The following is a 19,115-nucleotide window of genomic DNA, read 5'->3' as shown; positions in this document are numbered from 1 at the left end:
CCTCATACACTATTCTCTTTCCCAGAAGGAGTAAACAGTACTGATTACATATTTGTGTCCTCCCAAAGGACTTTTGTAAGGTCTGCCAAAGACCTTTTTCTATATCTGTGTCCTCCCAAAGGACTTAATTAGGTCTGCCAAAGACCTTTTTCTATATTAGTCTATGTAGGTATGGTCCGTCTCCTTTCTATTCAATTTAAACGGTTCTAAAGCTTTATCAGAGCCACAGCAAGGAAACAATTCGTCAGATAAGACAAAAAGTTCACTTACCGTGGAATAACAGACTGTTTAACCAGGATAAGCCCCCTTTGATAGCATAGATAAAAGAGTGGAGGGGTAAACTTGTTCCTAAATTTCTAAGGGTTAACCAGGTTTCTACAGAGATAATTTATTTCATCAGTTTTATGCAGCTGAAAGGAATTTACAAAGATAGCTTATCTGCATAGACTCTGAGACTCTGACTCTCGGCCTAAACACAATACAGTGATATACAGTTATACAGTGAAAGTTTTAATTGAAACTTGGCTCAAACAAAAAAGTCTAAAACTCCAATGAGAAAGAAATGTAAGATAAGGCACGTACATTCCTTAAAAAGAAGCTCTTAAAATGGAGGGTAGAAATTGAGTTGCAGTTGATCATATGCTTCATTGCAATGTATGAATAACATTAAAAACTAGAAATGTATTAAAAATGATGATATTTATGTGTAAAATGTAATTATGTGTTAAAAATTGGCCAGAAAACAGTTAAGGTCAAATTCCTTATTTAAACCTCTAGGCGCTAATGAACCCAATTCATATACCCACCAGGATTCTCTTTGACTGAGGGTCCCAATAAGGTGGCTACCCCTCCAGTGTCTTTTGTATTTTCTAAAACCTAAAACCTCATCTCTGATACTTTTCTATTATGTACTGTTCTGAAGTGTTGGTACAGGTATTCCTCCTTTTTAACTTTGGTTATTTGATATACATGTTCCTTTATACTTATATGCATGGCCCTCTTGGTTCTCCCTACATACATCATACCACATGGACATTCCAGAGCATATACTACCCCCTCTGTGTTACATGATATAAAGTCCTTGAGCGTATATTGCTTCCCATTTGGCTATTAGTGAACTTATCCTGGTTTTTAATATTACTCATGACTGCCCTACAACTGCCGCAGGCATGAAAATCTTTTCCATCAAATATAGTGATGGTATTAGTAAGGTTCCACTACATTTTTAACCAATCGATCCCTTAGATTGGTGGCTCTTTTGTATAAGAACCTAGGTTTTTCCGGGATGAAGGATTTTAGGACATCATATTTTAATATATCCCAATATTTCTCAATAATCCTCTGTGTTGGGAGATTATAATCCATTATCAATGCTAGAGGCAATTCCTGTCTTTCCTGTACAGATTTATTTTCTAATACTACACTTCTTTCTATTTTACCCACATCCTGTCTCTTCTTTTCAATAAAAGCTTAATCATAACCTTTCCTAATAAATGTATTATCTAACTCCGTTGACTGTTCCTCAAAATCACTTATGTTAGTACAATTTCTTTTAATCCTGAGGAACTGTCCTCTTGGTACATTAACCAGCCAAGGTTTATGATAACAACTATTTTGGGGTATATACGAATTTCTATCCTTAGCTTTGAAGTGGGTTTTCATGATTATCTTGTTGTTTTCATTAGTAATTTCCAGGTCCAGGAAATGGATTTTCATATGACTGAGTTCCCATGACAATGAAATGTTTTTGTTATTCTTATTCATTCCCATCAATGTATTTAACTCCTGCTCTTTGCCATCCCAGAAGATAATCAAATCATCTATGAATCTATTATACAGTCTCAATTGATATGGTGAGTTATGCAATACCTCTTCTTCCCATTTGGCCATATTCAAATTCACTATGCTTGGGGCAAACCTAGCCCCCATAGCTACTCCCTTGGTTTATAAATAGTATTGATCCTGGTACCAAAAATAATTATGCTTTAAGCAGAAATAAAGGCAGTCCACTATAAACTTTTTTTGTTGTCAATCCATAGCTTTGTTTTTCACCAAGGCCCATTTGGTCACATTGATGGCCCCTGTTGTGGTTGATATTGGTGTATAGAGATGCCATCTCCGCAGAGGCCATGATGGGTTTTTTTTTCCAAAACTCTGGTATCATTCATAATTTGTAGCATATGTTTTGTATCCTTCAGATACGCCTTAGTGTTTTGTACTAAAGGCGGCAATGTACTGCCCCAATTTTGAGGATAAAGAGTCAATTCCATTTATAACTGGACGGCCTGGTGGGTTTGTGCTATTCTTGTGAATCTTGGGGATTGCGTATATAATGTGGATCCTACAAGTTTCAGGTATAAGGTACTTTTCCTCTTTCTCATTGATTAGACCTTTACTTTTCCCTTCTTTCACAAGTTTTTTTAATTCTTTTTTGTATTGTCTGGTGGGATCCCCCTTCAATACTTTATAAGTTTATTTTAGTAAATCGCTTATCACCGATTTATTATTATTGATATATTATTTTGTATTTTAGGGTTAAATGTTGACTTGTTTCGTAGCTGGGTATAAATCCTTGTTTCTGATTCATTTTCATGTCTTCTCATTGGATTTAGGGCAAAAAAACTTCTTTATATTAATGCTCCTTACAAACGTATGTATTCCTACGTACGTATCAAATCTATTAAGGGTTTTTTTGGGGAAAATTTCAATCTAAGGACTTCAATCTCGACTTTATATCATGTAACACAGAGGGGGTAGTATATGCTCTGGAATGCCCATGTGGTATGATGTATGTAGGGAGAACCAAGAGGGCCATGCATATAAGAATAAAGGAACATATATATCAAATAACCAAAGGTAAAAAGGAGGAATACCTGTACCAACACTTCAGAACAGTACATAATAGAAAAGTATCAGGGATGAAGTTTTGGGGTTTAAAAAAATACAAAAGACACTGGAGGGGTAGCCACCTTATTATGATCCTGAGTCAAAGAGAATCCTGGTGGATATATGAATATAATTTTTAATTTTATTCATACATGATTATCACAAATATAAATATTAATTCTGATTTATAATTAATGGGGATATGTTTTTTTCATAATTAAAATAGTCACAAATAATATAGTAATGTACAGATTTAATATATTTTGAATACATTTTAATATAATTTGTAAATATTTTTTAATATATATTTATAATATATTTTTATCTCATTCATATCATCGGGGAGGAGTGCATGAATAATATACCAGTCATTGATATGATTAGATGTGGGTTTAAGGAAAGTGTAGATATGACTGTGGTAGCAATGCAAGTAATGGTGTCTGTGTATTACTATAGCACATACAAAGGGATAGTTACAGCATCAGGGTCATTGTGAGTATAAACACCACTACAAGAAAATGGCCACTATCCAAGCACTACTGTGGGCTAAAGGAAAATGGCGACGATCAGTGCACTACATGGTGGTCACTATTTGCGTCCGTTTTGGGCCTATGGTGTAATAGGCCCATACATTGGGGTACCATAATCCATCTATTAGATAATTAAGAGGCCACAGTTAATTGTAAAATACACTAGCATATAGATAACATGAGCATAATCAAACCACTAGAAAATGGCCACTATCCATATGTAATCGCGAGCTACGAAAAAATTGGAGGGGAGGAATCCCTAAGTTGATACACACAAACTACAGGCTTTTCTAAATGTCCCTTAAAAGCCCTTAATGTGAGGGTACATCCGCGCACATTGCATGTAGACACCAGCATTACTTTTATCCATTTCCCTACGATGGACTGTCAGGATTATTACTCAATATCAAGGATAGTGTGCAGCACACCGAGCACTTGCACTTTATTTTGGACATTATAATTCTTGAATGATATTTGCACATTTGTATGGCATTTTTAATTTTTTACATTTTTTTTACTAGTAATGGCTGTGATCAGCGAATTTTAGTGGGACTGCGACATTGCGGTGGACAGATTGGACACTTTTGACACATTTTGGGATCATTGACATTCATACAGCGATCGGTGCTATAAAAATTACATGCATATAAATTATTGCGGCGCTGAAAAGTTCAAAAATGAAATTGAAGAGTGGGAGGAATCCAATCACCAAATATATTGTGCAGATGTAGAAAGAGTCACTCGTCACCACGTGGTAATGTAGTCTGCTTACCAGAAGGTATTAAGGATTAGGCATAGATGATAAATACTCAAAAGCATCCAGCAAATCCAGCCCACTGGAACCCCTCGTCAGACCACAACATCTGTGGGATTTCCTTCACATATAAACTTCTCCCAATGGTCACTTCAGAATTAGGCATTCAGGCATGTAGTCATCATATATCCAAGAAAAGAAAATGAAGGACCCATAGTGAAGCCCATAATGATAGATAAAAAACGTTTATTGTAGTAACTTACAGTTGAAGCTTAAAACAGCATGCATCAAGGATAGGCACAAACGGCTGCAGCAATCAGCGTATGGATGTCAGCCTGCCTGACATGTTTCATCATAACAGATGTCTTCAGAGGCATGGCTACAGCTACAACCGCACGCTATATATATGGTATGGTTAGTGGGTGGATCAGAGGGGATATGATCAAACTCATCACTAACAGCTGGGTAAGATGTGTGTCTCGTGTAGCGGCCAATCAGAAAAAAGAGAGGATAGGAACAAAAAGAGGATAGCAACAGATGACACAGTGCCACCTCATTGGTTAACCTATCTCTCAGTGAGCAGAAAAATTGAAAAAATGCCAGATAAGCATGAACAGGCGACGAGAAAAAAACGCCGGCTGTGCGGCCCGGCTCAGGGACACGAAAAAGACTAAAAATGTATTTTTAATTGATCAGACAAAAACCTGCTATCATATAACTCAATATATAAATTAAAAAATGGAAAGGAATTAACACCCGCACAGATAGGCTATGGAATTAACGCCTGTCATGCAGTATAGATCAAAGGCATAGAAAAAAACGCTAGACTTTGTATAACAAAACAGTGCCTGCATGGAAGAAAAACACTAACAAACCAGCGCCTCACATGCAACTAAGCAATAAATATTGTAAATGCGATTAATCGCACATATTTCAATAAAAATTGTAAATGCGATTAATCGCACACAATTCAATAAAAATTGTAAATGCGATTAATCGCACACAATTCAATAAAAATACATGCATGCAATATACATCAATACATGTGTTAAAATCAATACAGATGATTGTAAACATCATACAAAAAATATTATTTTAAAAAAAAACTGACCTAGACACAAGATTTGCAAATAGATAAAGGAGAGAAAACAAAAAATAAATAAATAAAACGAGTAAAGGAGTGTATTGATGCTAACTGTTATTAATGAAGCTATTAACATCCCACTCTACGTTTAACCCATATGGCGTATAGCATTTGAGGGTGTGTATCCATCGAGTTTCTAACCTCGAGATTTCTCTCTTGGTGTAACTACCTCTCCAATGGGGTGTGAAGCGATCGATGGCGGTAATCAGAGTCCCTACTGGATTTTTGTTATGACATTCTAAATGGTGACGTGAGACCGTGTGCTTAGGAAAACCTTTCTTTATGTTTTTTATATGTTCCTTTATTCGCACGTTCATGGCTCTCATAGTGCGGCCTACATACTGTAGACCGCATGGACAAGTCAATAAGTACACAACATTTTTTGAGGTGCAGGTGATGAAAGTATCTATATCATTGACCTTTGTGGTGGAGTTAGATTTAAATTGACAAATTTTCCAATTTTTATCGCCATTTATGCAACACACTTTACATTTGCGACATGGGAAAAAACCTTTTGAGTTCTGAAAGAAGGGGACCCTATTGGGGGCATCAAGAACATTAGGGGCAACCTGCAGCTTTAGGGGGGGTACTCCCCTATAGATAACTTGTGGGCGTTCAGGTAAGGATGGGCCCAACACTTTATCATTTTTTAACACGGCCCAATGTTTTCTAAGAATTTTCTTTATATCATAATGTTGTCGAGAATAGGTGGTCACTAAAGAGAACTCATGAATGTTATTATTCTTAGTGATTCTATCTGTGCCCTTTATCATATTGGCCCTATCCAGGCACGCAACCTCATTTATGGTTTTGTCCAAGTCTGCACCAGAGTACCCCTTCTCCACAAATTTGGTTTTTAAGTCAGAGGCCTGCATCAAAAAATCGTTTTTAAAGGTACAATTACGCCTTAGGCGAATAAACTGGCTTTTAGGAACCGCTTTTAACCAGGAGGGATGGTGACAACTCCCCTGACTAATATAGCCATTTCGATCTGTCTCCTTGAAAAAAGTGGTGGTTGTAAATTTATTGTCACAGATCCGTATATTCAAATCCAAAAAATGGATAGCAACCTTGCTCATTTCGAATTGCAGAGAGATACCAAGGGTGTTCTGATTCAGCTCCTGCATGTAATTGGTCAATGGTGTTTCATCACCATCCCATAGGAGGAGGATGTCGTCTATATACCTGCCCTAGTACACCAATTCTGGCCCTCTGTCAGCATAGACGACATCCTCCTCCCACTTGGCCATAAACAAATTAGCCATACTGGGCGCAAATTTTGCGCCCATGGCTACACCCCTGGTTTGGAGGTAGCAGGAACCCCCAAACCAGAAGTAATTATGCATCATGGCAAACCTTAGCAGGAGTAAGATGAAATCCCTCTGTGGGGGGGGCCAGTTGGTCATCTCTACCAAGGAAGGTCTCAACTGCGTGCATACCATCTGAGTGGGATATGATGGTATACAAAGAGGACACATCGGCGGTAGCCATGATGTAACCCTCCTTCAAACACCAAGGTACTAAAAAAATGCACTGATTTCTGTGTAAATGTCACTGGTAGAGAAGAGGTTAACACAGGGGTGATCAAGGGGTTTAATATGTTCCCTGCTAGGTGTTTCTAACGGTATGGGGATGTGACTTACTAGAGGAGGAGCCAGATCGCTGTTCCTCCTTAGGAACAAACGATCTGTCTCTCCTGACAGAATGGGGATTTGTGTTTACACACATCGCTGCTCTAGCTCTCGTGCCCACAATCACACGTGGCCGGTGGACATGGTGGCCGCTGGCCACACGCATTGTGTCCCCTGCCATGCAGTGGGCACGTGGGCGCCTGCTAGAGCTGTTTAAAGAGCTGGCGTACAGCTACGGCGATTCGTGGGAATGTGCCAACCTGCCACAGTATAATGACGGCGGCTGGTCAGAAAGTGGTTAAAGTGGTTGTTAACCCACTGCAATCAAATCATCTCATCACCTATGTACCATAACAGCAAGTGTCCATATGTCTGTTTTATGTAAAAAAAAAAATCCTCAGATCTGCACCTATACAAGCGTGGCTCCCGGTGCTCTACTTTTCCTCGGTTCTCTCCACTCTTGGCTCACAGCTCCAGTGGGTGGGGCTGAGCACTTCCACTGACATCAGCCGGGGGATGACGCTGGTGCAAGAAGACAGGCAGAGAGGGGAGGGGGGAGGAGGACAGAGGAGACACAGACACAAGAGAGCAGGGCTGCGGATGACAAAATCAAGTAAACGGACCACAGTGTCAGGGCTCAGCAGCCCTGATTATCGTGGTCAGTTTGCAGAGGGGGTTATAGCCACGCAGGATCAGCCTGGTTTTACAGGTGTTATGGGGGGGGGTTAACAAATGCTTTACATTTTTTGACATATCTGGAATAAAGCACTTACCAAAAAAAAATAGGATTTTTATAACAGCTTACCTGTAAAAATCCTTTTCTTGGAGTACATCATGGGACACAGAGCCATATTAATTACTACATGGGTTATAGACCACTTTCAGGTGAGGACACTGGCACACCCAAGACAGGAAGTCCCCCTCTCTATATAACCCCTCCCATTACAGGGAGTACCTCAGTTTTGTAGCAAAGCAATATACATATATCCCAGAAAGAGGGGCAGGACCTCTGTGTCCCGTGATGTACTCAAAGAAAAGGATTTTACAGGTAAGCTGTTATAAAAATCCTATTTTCTTAATCGTACATCACGGGACACAGAGCCATATTAATTACTACATGGGATGTCCCAAAGCAATGAAATTTGAGGGGAGGTAGACACAGAAAAAAAATGGCTGCCATCAGACGTGAGGATCTATACTGCTGCTTGCAGAACACTGCGCCCGAAGGCGGCATCCTCATGTCCTTTTACATCCACCTGATAGAACCTGGTGAATGTATGGACCAAAGACCAAGTAGCAGCCTTGCAGATCTGAGTCATGGATGCTTGGTGATGCACTGCCCAGGAAGCACTGACTGCCCTGGTAGAGTGCGTTCTAACTTGGAAGGGAGGAGTTTTTCCCTTCAAACCATAAGCTTGGATAATAACCTGCTGAATGCACTTAGAAATAGTAGAATTTGATGCTGCCTGGCCCTTCCTGGCACCTTCTGGCAGTACAAATAAAACATCAGTTTTACGTATCTGACCTGTTGCTTTCAGATAGATTCTGACTGGTCTCACTACATCAAGTGAGTGCAAAGACTTTTCCTGCACAGAACTAGGTTCTGGAAAAAAGGAAGGCAGTATAACATCTTGGTTTAGATGAAAACCTGATACTACCTTAGGTAGAAAGGGCGGGTGCGGTCGCAACACCACCCTGTCTTTACGAACAATCAAATATGGCTCTTTACAAGAAAAAGCAGCCAACTCTGATACTCTTCTAGTCGAAGAGATAGCCACCAGAAAAAACAATTTCCTTGTCAAAAGGACTAATAGAATATGACGTATCGGCTCAAAAGGCTGATTGTCAGAAACCATGAATCAGACCGAGACAGAAGTACAGTTAATCACACTTGTTTAATAATAATAAAAAGGTAAACAGAGTAAGCGTAGTCAATACATAGCCAGAGTTCAGTAACCAGATCGGGTAGTCAGCCAATGCCAATGTCAGAGAGCCAGAGATCAACGTAGTAGTACAGCAAATAGGATCAGGAGCCAGAAGGGACATCAGCTGAATAAGTCTTCAACAGGAGCGCAGGAGAAAGTCTCTGAGATGTGACCAAAGGCGAAGGCAGAGATGAAGTGAGCTGGACGGCTTTAAGTAGCCAGGACTGACGAGCAGATCATCAACAGCTGAGTCACTGTGGGGAAGAAAGGAGCTGGCAGTTAGACGACAGCTGAGTGGCCAGCTCAGAGAAGGGAGGGCTGAGCCCAGCCCTGACACCGATTTTGAAACATCGATAAAACTAGATTCAAATTCCATGGACAGAAAGGGGCGGATTGGCTGGCGGATTTATAGGCATTACCCCCTGTATAAAGACCCAGATTAAGGAATGCGAAGCAAGCAGTCTTTGAAAGAGCACTGATAAGGCTGAGATTTGACCCTGGATAGTACTCAAGGCCAGCTTCATTTCTACTCCCAGCTGTAGAAAGGTAAGGATTCTACCCATGACATACTTCCAGGGATGCATCTCTTGGATTCACACCAAGACACATTGGATTTCCAGACCCTATAATGAATGAGTCTGGAGGCTGGCTTTCTAGCATTAATCAGGGTAGAAAGCACTGAACCTGACAGCCCCCGATTTTTTAGAATATGGGCTTCAATAGCCAAACCATTAAATTTAGCGTTTGTAAAGGATGGAATACTGGACCCTGCAAGCACAGGTCTGTGCGCAGTGGAAGGGACCATGGGTCACCTACTGCCATGTTTACGATTAGGGGTGCACCGATTGGGTTTTTTGGTGCCGAAACTGATACCAAAAATGAAAAATACATTAGGCCGAAAACCGAAACCGAAACTGACCGATACCGAAAAAGGCTTTTTTTATATATTAAACAAAAAAATTATTTGATATAAAATTGTGTTATATTCGTTATATTATTCATATTCAACTTAATCATTAATTTTATGAATAAAAGAATAGTACAGTCCAGTAAAGTAAATAAGCAACCCACATAAATTGGACAGTGGACGCAGAAGATAAAATCAAATAAAATACAAAATTATAATAAATTAAAGTAACTACAGCATATCCTGCAGTGCAGGCTGCAGTCAGTGCACATTGCACCATAACAAAATAAAATAAAAACAAAAAAAAAGAGGCATAAAAAATAATAAATAAATAATATAAAAATGCTAATGCCGCGTACACACGAGCGGAATTTCTGACAGAAAAAGTCCGATGGGAGCTTTTCATCGTATATTCCAACTGTGTGTATGCTCCATCTGACTTTTTCTGTCGAAAATTCAGACGGACTTAGAGAACATGTTCTATATTTTTCCGACAGAACAAATTACTCAGAAAAAACGCTCGTCTGTATGGTGTTCCGACGCACCAAAAACAATGCATGCTCTGAAGTACTAAGGTGTCAGCGGCCGCATGTGCAATAAAAGTGTATGTATGTAGCTGTGAGTTACATACATAGTCATACAGTAGACAGCACTGTGTTCCGGCCCCCAGGTATGGACGAAGACTTCCCGGAACATAAACTAGGCTACAGCAGCGGTGCCCAGCCAATCACAGCAAGCAATGTAGACTAGTCTGTTTCTGGAAGTCTCCGCCCATACCCAGAACACAGTGCGGTATAGTGTATAGAACTGGAGTATGTAGACAGACACAAATATAGAACATACAGTTTTGCACATGCAGCGGACTGACAGCTTAGGGAGAGACAATGACATAATTTGGCCCAACAACACAAACTATGTATAAAGGACAACTGTCAACTAACCATAACAGAAATACAGTATGGCAGAAGGTCGTTATTCTGTTCCACAGTTTCTGTAAATATAACATAATATGCTATAATAACATTTTTAATTTATTATTTTCAACTTCAATCAGAACTAGTAATTTTTTCCCTAAGGTGTCATCGGCTGCATATGCACAGCTTAGGGAGAGACATAGTTTGGCCCAACAGCAACAATCTATGTGTGTACAGTAGTTCAAAAGCTGGAGTTCTCTTTTAAAGATGCTTCAGTGCAGCAATCAAGGGAATAACTTCAGCAATTGAAGCATTAGTTGAGCTTATTTCTTTTGTTAACTGTTCAAATGGAGATAGAAGAGACAAACTATTTTCAACTAACATCCACTGATGTGCACACCAGTGTTGCCGGCAGCTCGTAATCTGCAATGTATGCAGCTAAAACACGCTTTTGTTCAAAAAGACTTTGCAGCATATAGTAGGTACTGTTCCAACGAGTGGCTACATCTTGTTGCAGTCGTTTCGGTGGCATTCCAAACTGCATCTGCAAAGCTTGTAATCTGGAATAAGCAAGCGGAGGATGCTTAAAGTGACCCACAATTTTTTTTCTTTTTGATACGATATCAGATATGGTGTGCCGACTCAGCAATCCTTCATTCACAGCCAATTGCAGCGTGTGTGCCATACGCTGTATGCTTTTAAGTTCACGGTCCTCCATTGCCTTTGCCATGTTCTGCACATTATCTCAGACAATCAAATGCACTTTAGACTTCTCAATGTGCAAAGTGTCAAGCATGGTTTTTAAAATGTCAGATATTGCTGTATGTGATCCAACAAACTCACATGCGTTAAGTAGGATGTTTTGCAATTGAAATTTGTCATCTATCCACTGCACTGTCAGGCTAAGCATGCATATTGGACTGACGCCTGAACTCCAAATGTCGGTAGTAAAACTGATTGCTATGATGTCGGTAGTCATGAGCTCATGAACATGTTTTCTAACACTGCAAAACAATTCAGGTAGACAGGTATCTGCAAAGTAGCGTCTGCTTGGTAGTGAGTAACACAGCTTAATATGTTGCATGAGCCTACGGAATCCAACGTCCTCCAAGACAGGGAATGGCTGGTCGTCTAATGCAATAAGTTCCATAATTTTATCTGTAATGGCACGAGCTTTGGGACTGTCACTTGCATATTTTTTAAGCTTTTCAAAGACTGTGGCCACAGATGGTGTTAAGCCTGAGGCATTTTTTGGACGCGGCACTTTTTTCTTGTAATCTGAATGCTGAACTGGATGACGTGTTTTCAGGTGGTGTATCAAACCTGTTGTTGAAAAATGCCTTGGCAATGTACCCCCTCTTGAAATTTCTGCTGAGCAAAGACTACAGATTGCAAATTTGGGGTCTTTATCAGAAACTTTAAAATTTTTCCACACTGCAGACATGGTCCAACTTTGCTGGTAGCGCAGAATAGCATAGAATGATTTATAGTGGGAGTGAAATCTGAGGGGGAAAAAAAGGACGAAATCGATTTAAAAGCTAAACCCCAGGAGGCAGCTTTAAAAAATAAAAAAATAACCAATCTTTTTTTTTTTTTTTTTTTTTTTTTTTTACGGTGCAGCTCTAGCCATGCAAGGTAGTTATGTCTGCACTGCAGTACATCTGACTTGTACCAAAAAGAGAATTGAACTAATTAAATTTGATTTGAAATGGAATGGATTGCTTGCAAATTGTAATTGCATGCTATTTTATTTTTTTTAGCTATTCTGTAGTATACTATAAACTTCATGCGTTTGTTATTGAATTTGTCACTTTGTCAGCGTAGTATTATAAGTTATACAGTTATACCACACTGACATGACAGCAAGCGCATTCATTTTTTAAAATGACAGTACGCAATATAATATATATTTATTAAATATATATTATATTTATTGCGTACTGTCATGTTTAAAAAATTCATGCGCTTGCTGTCATGTCAGTGTAGTATAACTATACTACCCTGACAAAGTGACAAATTCAATGACAACAAGCACATACATTTTATAGTATACTACAGAATAGCTCAAAAAATAAATAGCATACAATTGCAATCCATTCCATTTCAAATCATATTTAATCAGTTCAATTATATAAAATCTTTTTGCTACAAGTCAGATGATTTTAAATACTAGTATCGCATGGCAAGAGTGCTGGCTTGTTTTTTAACAAAGGCCAAGTAGTAAGTAATACATGTTATTTGACCGCAATAGACAGAAAGATCATCATTTCAGTTTCAGTACTATAATAAAATAAATACTACTACTAGTTGGATTGTTTCTGTCAGTTTAAGTAAGGCAAAAGCGGCAATGCTCACCGGCGAATAGTAGTAATGGTAGCCATCCACGAGGGACAGTGCCCACTCTTATACTTGAGTATGCTATGTGCAGCCCTCTATGAAGCTGTCTCTTGGGTCCCAGCAGCGTGTCTTGGGTCCCAGCAGTGTCTCACAAGCACGAGGAGCATTTGCGGGGAACGTGCCAGCGTCTCAGCAGGGAACATGCTTACGAGTGCAGCATCTTAACCACGAGGAATGTGCACGCCGCCCACACAATTAGTGACATCACCCGCTGGTTCTCACACCGCTACTGCGCAAAAGGCCATTTTCAGGCCGATATGTTTCGGCGACCAAAATTTCGGTCCATCCCTATATACAATCTCTGTATACCAGGATCTTCTGGGCCTACCAGAATTACTGGCTTCCCCTCCTGCTTGATTCTGCGAAGAAGCCGTGGTATAAATTGTACTGGAGAGAACGCATAAATCAGTGAAAACTGATCCCACGGGGCCACTAGCGCTTCTGTTCCGCATGCGAGTGGGTCCCTTGTCCTTGACACAAAGTTGATTAACTTCTTGTTGAACCTGGATGGCAATAGGTCCACATCCAGGGTGCCCCATTTTTGGCAAATCACCCGAAAGATGTCTGGGTGTAGAGACCATTCCCCTAAAACAGCCGCTGGCGGCTTAAGAAATCTGCCTGCCAATTCTCTACGCCCGGAATGAAAACTGCAGACAGGCAAGGTACATGCTTCTCTGCCCAAACCAGAATATGGTTCACTTCCCTCTGGGCTACGTGACTTTTGGTGCCCCCTTGGTGATTGATGTAGGCTACCGCTGTAGCATGGACGGATTGAATCCTGACGGGCCAATTCTGTAACCTGGACGTCCAGGCCCATAGAGCCAGACGTGCTGCCCGAATCTCTAGGATGTTGATGGGCAAGGTCTTCTTGGACCGTAGCCTCCTCTAGAACTGTTCCCCAGCCTGACAGACTGGCATCCATCATCACAATCTTCCAAGTAACCGGCATGAAGGATTTTCCCTTCTGCAAATTCTTGGCTACCAACCACCAACTGAGGTTCTAACGAACTTCCGGGGTCAGATAGATCAGTAAGTCCAAGGCTTGGATTCTCTTGTTCCAAGCTGACAAGATCTTGTTTTGCAACAGTCTTGAATGAAATTGAGCATAGGGGACTGCTTCGAAAGCCACCATCTTCTTCATTAATCTCATGCATAGGCGGATGGAAGGATTCTTCCTTGCCTTGATCAGCTGGACAAGCTCCTTTATAGCAGTGACCCCTGATTGGGGCAAAAACGCCTTTCTCTGGGCTGTGTCTATGAGCAGGCCCAGGTACTCAATCCTTTTTACTGGCTGTAAGGCTGATTTCTCGAAGTTGAGGATCCACCCTAAGTGTTCCAGATACTTGACCGTGGTGGACATGCTCTAATTTAGGCGAGCAACCGACTGATCTACTAACAGCAGATCGTCTAGATATGCCATCACTGTTATACCCCGGGTCCTTAGCCTTGCCAGGAGCGGAGCTAGCACTTTTGTGAATACCCGAGGGGCAGTAGCCAACCCGAAGGGTAGGGCCATGAACTGGAAATGGTGATTCTCTACTGCGAACCGTAGGAACTTTTGGTGAGCGGGAAAAATAGGTACATGTAGATATGCATCTCTGATATCCACAAACACCAAAAATGTTTCCCTCCTTAGGGTGGAGACTACTGACCGGATTGACTCCATCTGGAAAGAAAAGATGTTTAGGAACCGGTTTAGGTCCTTGAGGTCCAGTATGGGTCTGACATTCCCATTCGGTTTTGACACCATGAAGAGATTTGAATAAAATCCCATACCCTGATCCCCTGTGTGAATCTCTATGATTACCTCTTGAGACACCAAACGGTCTAGTGCCAGAAACAAAGGCCTTCTTTTTGTTAGGTCTTTGGGCACGTTTGACCTTAGAAAACGATATGGTGGAAATTCCCAAAACTCTAGTTTGTAACCTAGAGAAACTATGAAGATGATCCATTTGTCCTGGACCTCTTCCTGCCAAGTCTCTGAAAACCGCAGAAGCCTTCCCCCTACACGACCGAGCAGGGGCGCTCCTTCAAAGGGAGGCCTTGGGACTGCTTTGTAGGCTTTTGTCCCCAAGGCTTTTTTGGTCCCTGGGTCTGACCTTGAGGTCTACTTCTAAAGGCTGACGGCTGAGGCCGTCACGACTGCCTGGAGGCTGTTGTTCCTGGACCTGGAGAGGATGAACGCTTAAAGGAAGGACGTTTATTCTTCTTTTTCACTGGTAAAAGGGTACTTTTACCATTTGAAATTTTTTGGATGTATTTGTCCAAATCCTCACCGAACAGCCTTTCCCTGTGAAAGGGAAATCCAGTCAACATCCTTTTGCATGGTGACTCGGCTGACCAGTGCTTTAGCCACAGACTCCTGCGCATCTGCACTAACAACAGAGCGAGGCGAGATGTTTGATGAATAGAGTCTTTAATAGCGTTAACTGCAAAACATAAGGCCCTGGGCAGATCAGCCATGTCCCGGGCCTGTTGAGCAGGCACATATTTTATTACCAGCTTCAGTAATTCATTGATGCCAATTGCTGCCACCGCAGGCTGAGCTACCGCACCAGCCATAGCAAATGTGGTTTTTAGCAAAGATTCAATTTTTTTATCCAGTGGATCTCTAAATACCTGGACATTGTCCACTGGACAGGTTAGGCTTTTATTTACGCAAGAAATAGCCGCGTCAACTGCTGGTACCCTCCATTTCTTGATGAATTTCTCCTCCATGGGATAAAGTAATGCAGCGTACACACGGTTGGACTTTTCGATTGTCCGGCGGACAATCCGATCGCGTGTGGGCTTCATCGGACCTTCAGCAGACTTTTTCTGTCTAAAGTCTGACGGACTTTAGATTTGGAACATGCTTCAAATCTTTACATCGTAACTCCGCCGGACCCAGAAATCCGCTCGTCTGCATGCTAGTCCGACGGACAAAAACCGACGCTAGGGCAGCTATTGGCTACTGGCTATCAACTTCCTTATTTTAGTCCGGTGTACGTCATCACATACGAATCCATCGGACTTTGGTGTGATCGTGTGTAGGCAAGTCCGTTCGTTAAAAAGTCCGTCAAAGGTCCGTTGAAAGTCCGCCGGAAAGTCTGTCGGACCAGTCCGGTCGAAAAGTCCGCTCGTGTGTACGCTGCATAAAGAGAAATTTTGGGGGGGAAGAAAATGCTTATCTGGGTGTTCCCAATCAGCATATATAAGCTGTTCCAATAACGGGTGGAGAGGAAAAGCATGTAAAGTCTGAGGGGGCTTTAAAGACCCCAAAGAGGGAACCAAAGCTTTGGCTGCCTCAGCAGAGGGGAACTTATAGGCTGAACGAACCATCTCAGATTGGACCTGCAATCTCTGAGATTGCGAGGCTCAGACAGGCTCTTCTGAGACTGTCTATTCTGAAGAGAAATCATCAGACTGTCCTTCTCGGTCCTCTGATGGTGATTCTACTTCGTCTTCCCATTGTCTCTCCATCTGGGAGTCCAGGGAGGGAGAAGGGGACCTGACATGCTTTTTTCTCCCAGTCTGTGAAGATTTAGCGATTAAAGAGGCTAACCTCTCTTCTAAGCCCACCAAAGCCGATGCAAGAACATCCTCAGTTATGTATGCAGGGGCTGAGATGCTAGGAGAGGCAGCAATACCTGATAGCGCCAATGGCTTATCCTGGCCAGCTACATTGGTTCTTTCAGGAGAGGAAGGTACTGCAGATGCATGCCCAGGATCCTCAGACCCTGAAGGTGATGCCTTTGCGCCCCCTTTTGCTGCAACCGAGCCCCCTCTGCAGAAACGCATAGTCCTAAGCACAAATGCAGAGGTACTAACCCAAACGCATCACCTGCTGAGTCTTAGTCTATTTATACTGTATATACACTTTCGTTACAGCTGTTACCTATGATGATGGACATTGAGGGACACAGAGGGATACATTTTTATCACCCATGTCATGCTCACCCTTTATTTGTTCCCTGGTGGGTCACTCCCCGGATCCACTCCTTCAGCTCCCGCCCTAGACATATTTCGCCGCCACCTTTTGGGAAATCAGCTTTTGGTACCTCAGCTCAGCCGATTTATAAGTATGGGGCCCCCTACCATTTGCTAGATGATATCTACCATTGTGATATATATTTTTACCTGGCATTTTTTCTTATAGAAACATTGTATACGCATCCACTCCTGAAGAAGCGAGCAGCAGTTAATGAAACGCGTTAAGTTTTAAGATGCCTGTGTATCTTCTTGTATCAATTATTGTAACCAATGTGAATATTTTCAAGCAACAATGTACTATGTTATCAAATCGGTTTGGCACTTACCCATACTCTATATATATTAATTGGACTCATGTGTTCCCCTCATTTAACTGCTTGCCGACCAGCCACCGCAGTTATACTGTAGTAGAATGGCTCGGCTGCGCAAATCGCTGCACCGGTACGACGGTCCCTTAAAAGGCTATAGCAGGCACACGCTCGTGGCCGGCAGCCACAATGTCTGCCGGCCACCCGCGAATGGGGATCTGTCAGTGTAAACAGTAGTGATCAGGAACAGCGATCTCTCTCTACTCCCAGTCAGTCCACTCACCCCACTGTTAGAAACACCTCCCAGTGAACACTTAACCCCTTGATCGCCCCCCTAGTGTTAACCCCTTCCCTGCCAGTGTCATTTATACAGTAATTAGTGGCTACTTTTATCACTGATCGCTGTATAAATGTCACTGGTCCCAAAAAAGTGTCAAAAGTGTCCAATCTATGATTCCACTAACTTGCCCCCACTAGAGAGGCTGCTGAGACAACCTGATCCTAACAAACTTATTTCTGCTTACTACGCTGCCCTAATGACAGATTTCAACCCCAGATTTAGCAAAGCACAGGAAAAATGGGCATCCATGGATATTTCACTCACGGAGGAGGAGTGGACTGAGTTTAGTGACACATACAAAAACACAGTTATTTCATCTAGGGATCGAGTTATACAGGTCAAAATTTTCCACCAATCCCACCTTACCCCGGCTAGGCTATACAAAATGGGGTTGAAGCCCACCGCTGAGTGTTTCCGTGGTTGTGGAGGGGATGCTGATTTCATGCACTGCTTCTGGACCTGTCCAGTGGTTCAGGACTTCTGGGTGGAGGTGGGTTCTTTCATTTCCTCTGCTCTAGGCCTCCCTAACATTATTCACCCTAAAAATGTTTACTAGGGGTCTTTGGTGACTTACAGATATCATCACAGGCTAAGAGACTATTACGTATCCTTTATTTCTATGTCAGAAAGACTATACTATTGTCATGGAAAGGTATACAGACGTCTCTGAAATCTTTTGGCTAAAATTAATTAATTATGTTATACCACTGTATAGACTTACCTTTGAACTCAGGAAACGAAAAAAAATGTTCCACAAAATCTGGGGCAGATGGCTGGCCAGCCCCCTGACCCTCTCTTTATAATGTATGCATAGTATGGATCACTTACAGGCCGTGCCAGAACATACTATATGCAGAGTACTAATATTGCTATACATTAACGAAATGCTTGTGCATGTACCTATGTGATCAATATCAAACTGCTGTACCACTATTTGTCTTTTATTTACACATGAGCTATGTACTTGACAATGTATACCAATGATTAACTGAGCTTTATTTAGTGGTTGTTTGTTGTGCTTGTTTTGTACAACTGGTTTGTATTTAAATCAATAAAAATATCTTTAAAAAAAAGTGTCCAATCTGTCTGCCGCAATGTCACAGTCCCACTAAAAATTGCTGATCACCGCCATTACTAGTAAATAAAAGGAATAATAAAAATGCCATAAATCTATCCCCTATTTTGTAGATGCTATAACTTTTGCGCAAACCAATCAATGTGCTTATGTAGAAGAATACATATTGGCCTAAACTGATGAAGAAATTTGTTTTTTTTGGGATGTTAATTATAGCAAAAAGTAAAAAAAAATTGTTTTTTTTTTTCAAAACTGTCAGTCTTTTTTTGTTTATAGCACAAAAAATAAAAACCGCAGAGGTGATCAAATACCACCAAAAGAAAGCTCTATTT

Source organism: Aquarana catesbeiana, linkage group LG01, assembly GCF_042186555.1.
Source record: "Aquarana catesbeiana isolate 2022-GZ linkage group LG01, ASM4218655v1, whole genome shotgun sequence".
Lineage (NCBI taxonomy): Eukaryota > Metazoa > Chordata > Amphibia > Anura > Ranidae > Aquarana > Aquarana catesbeiana.
This window is presented reverse-complemented; position numbering follows the sequence as displayed.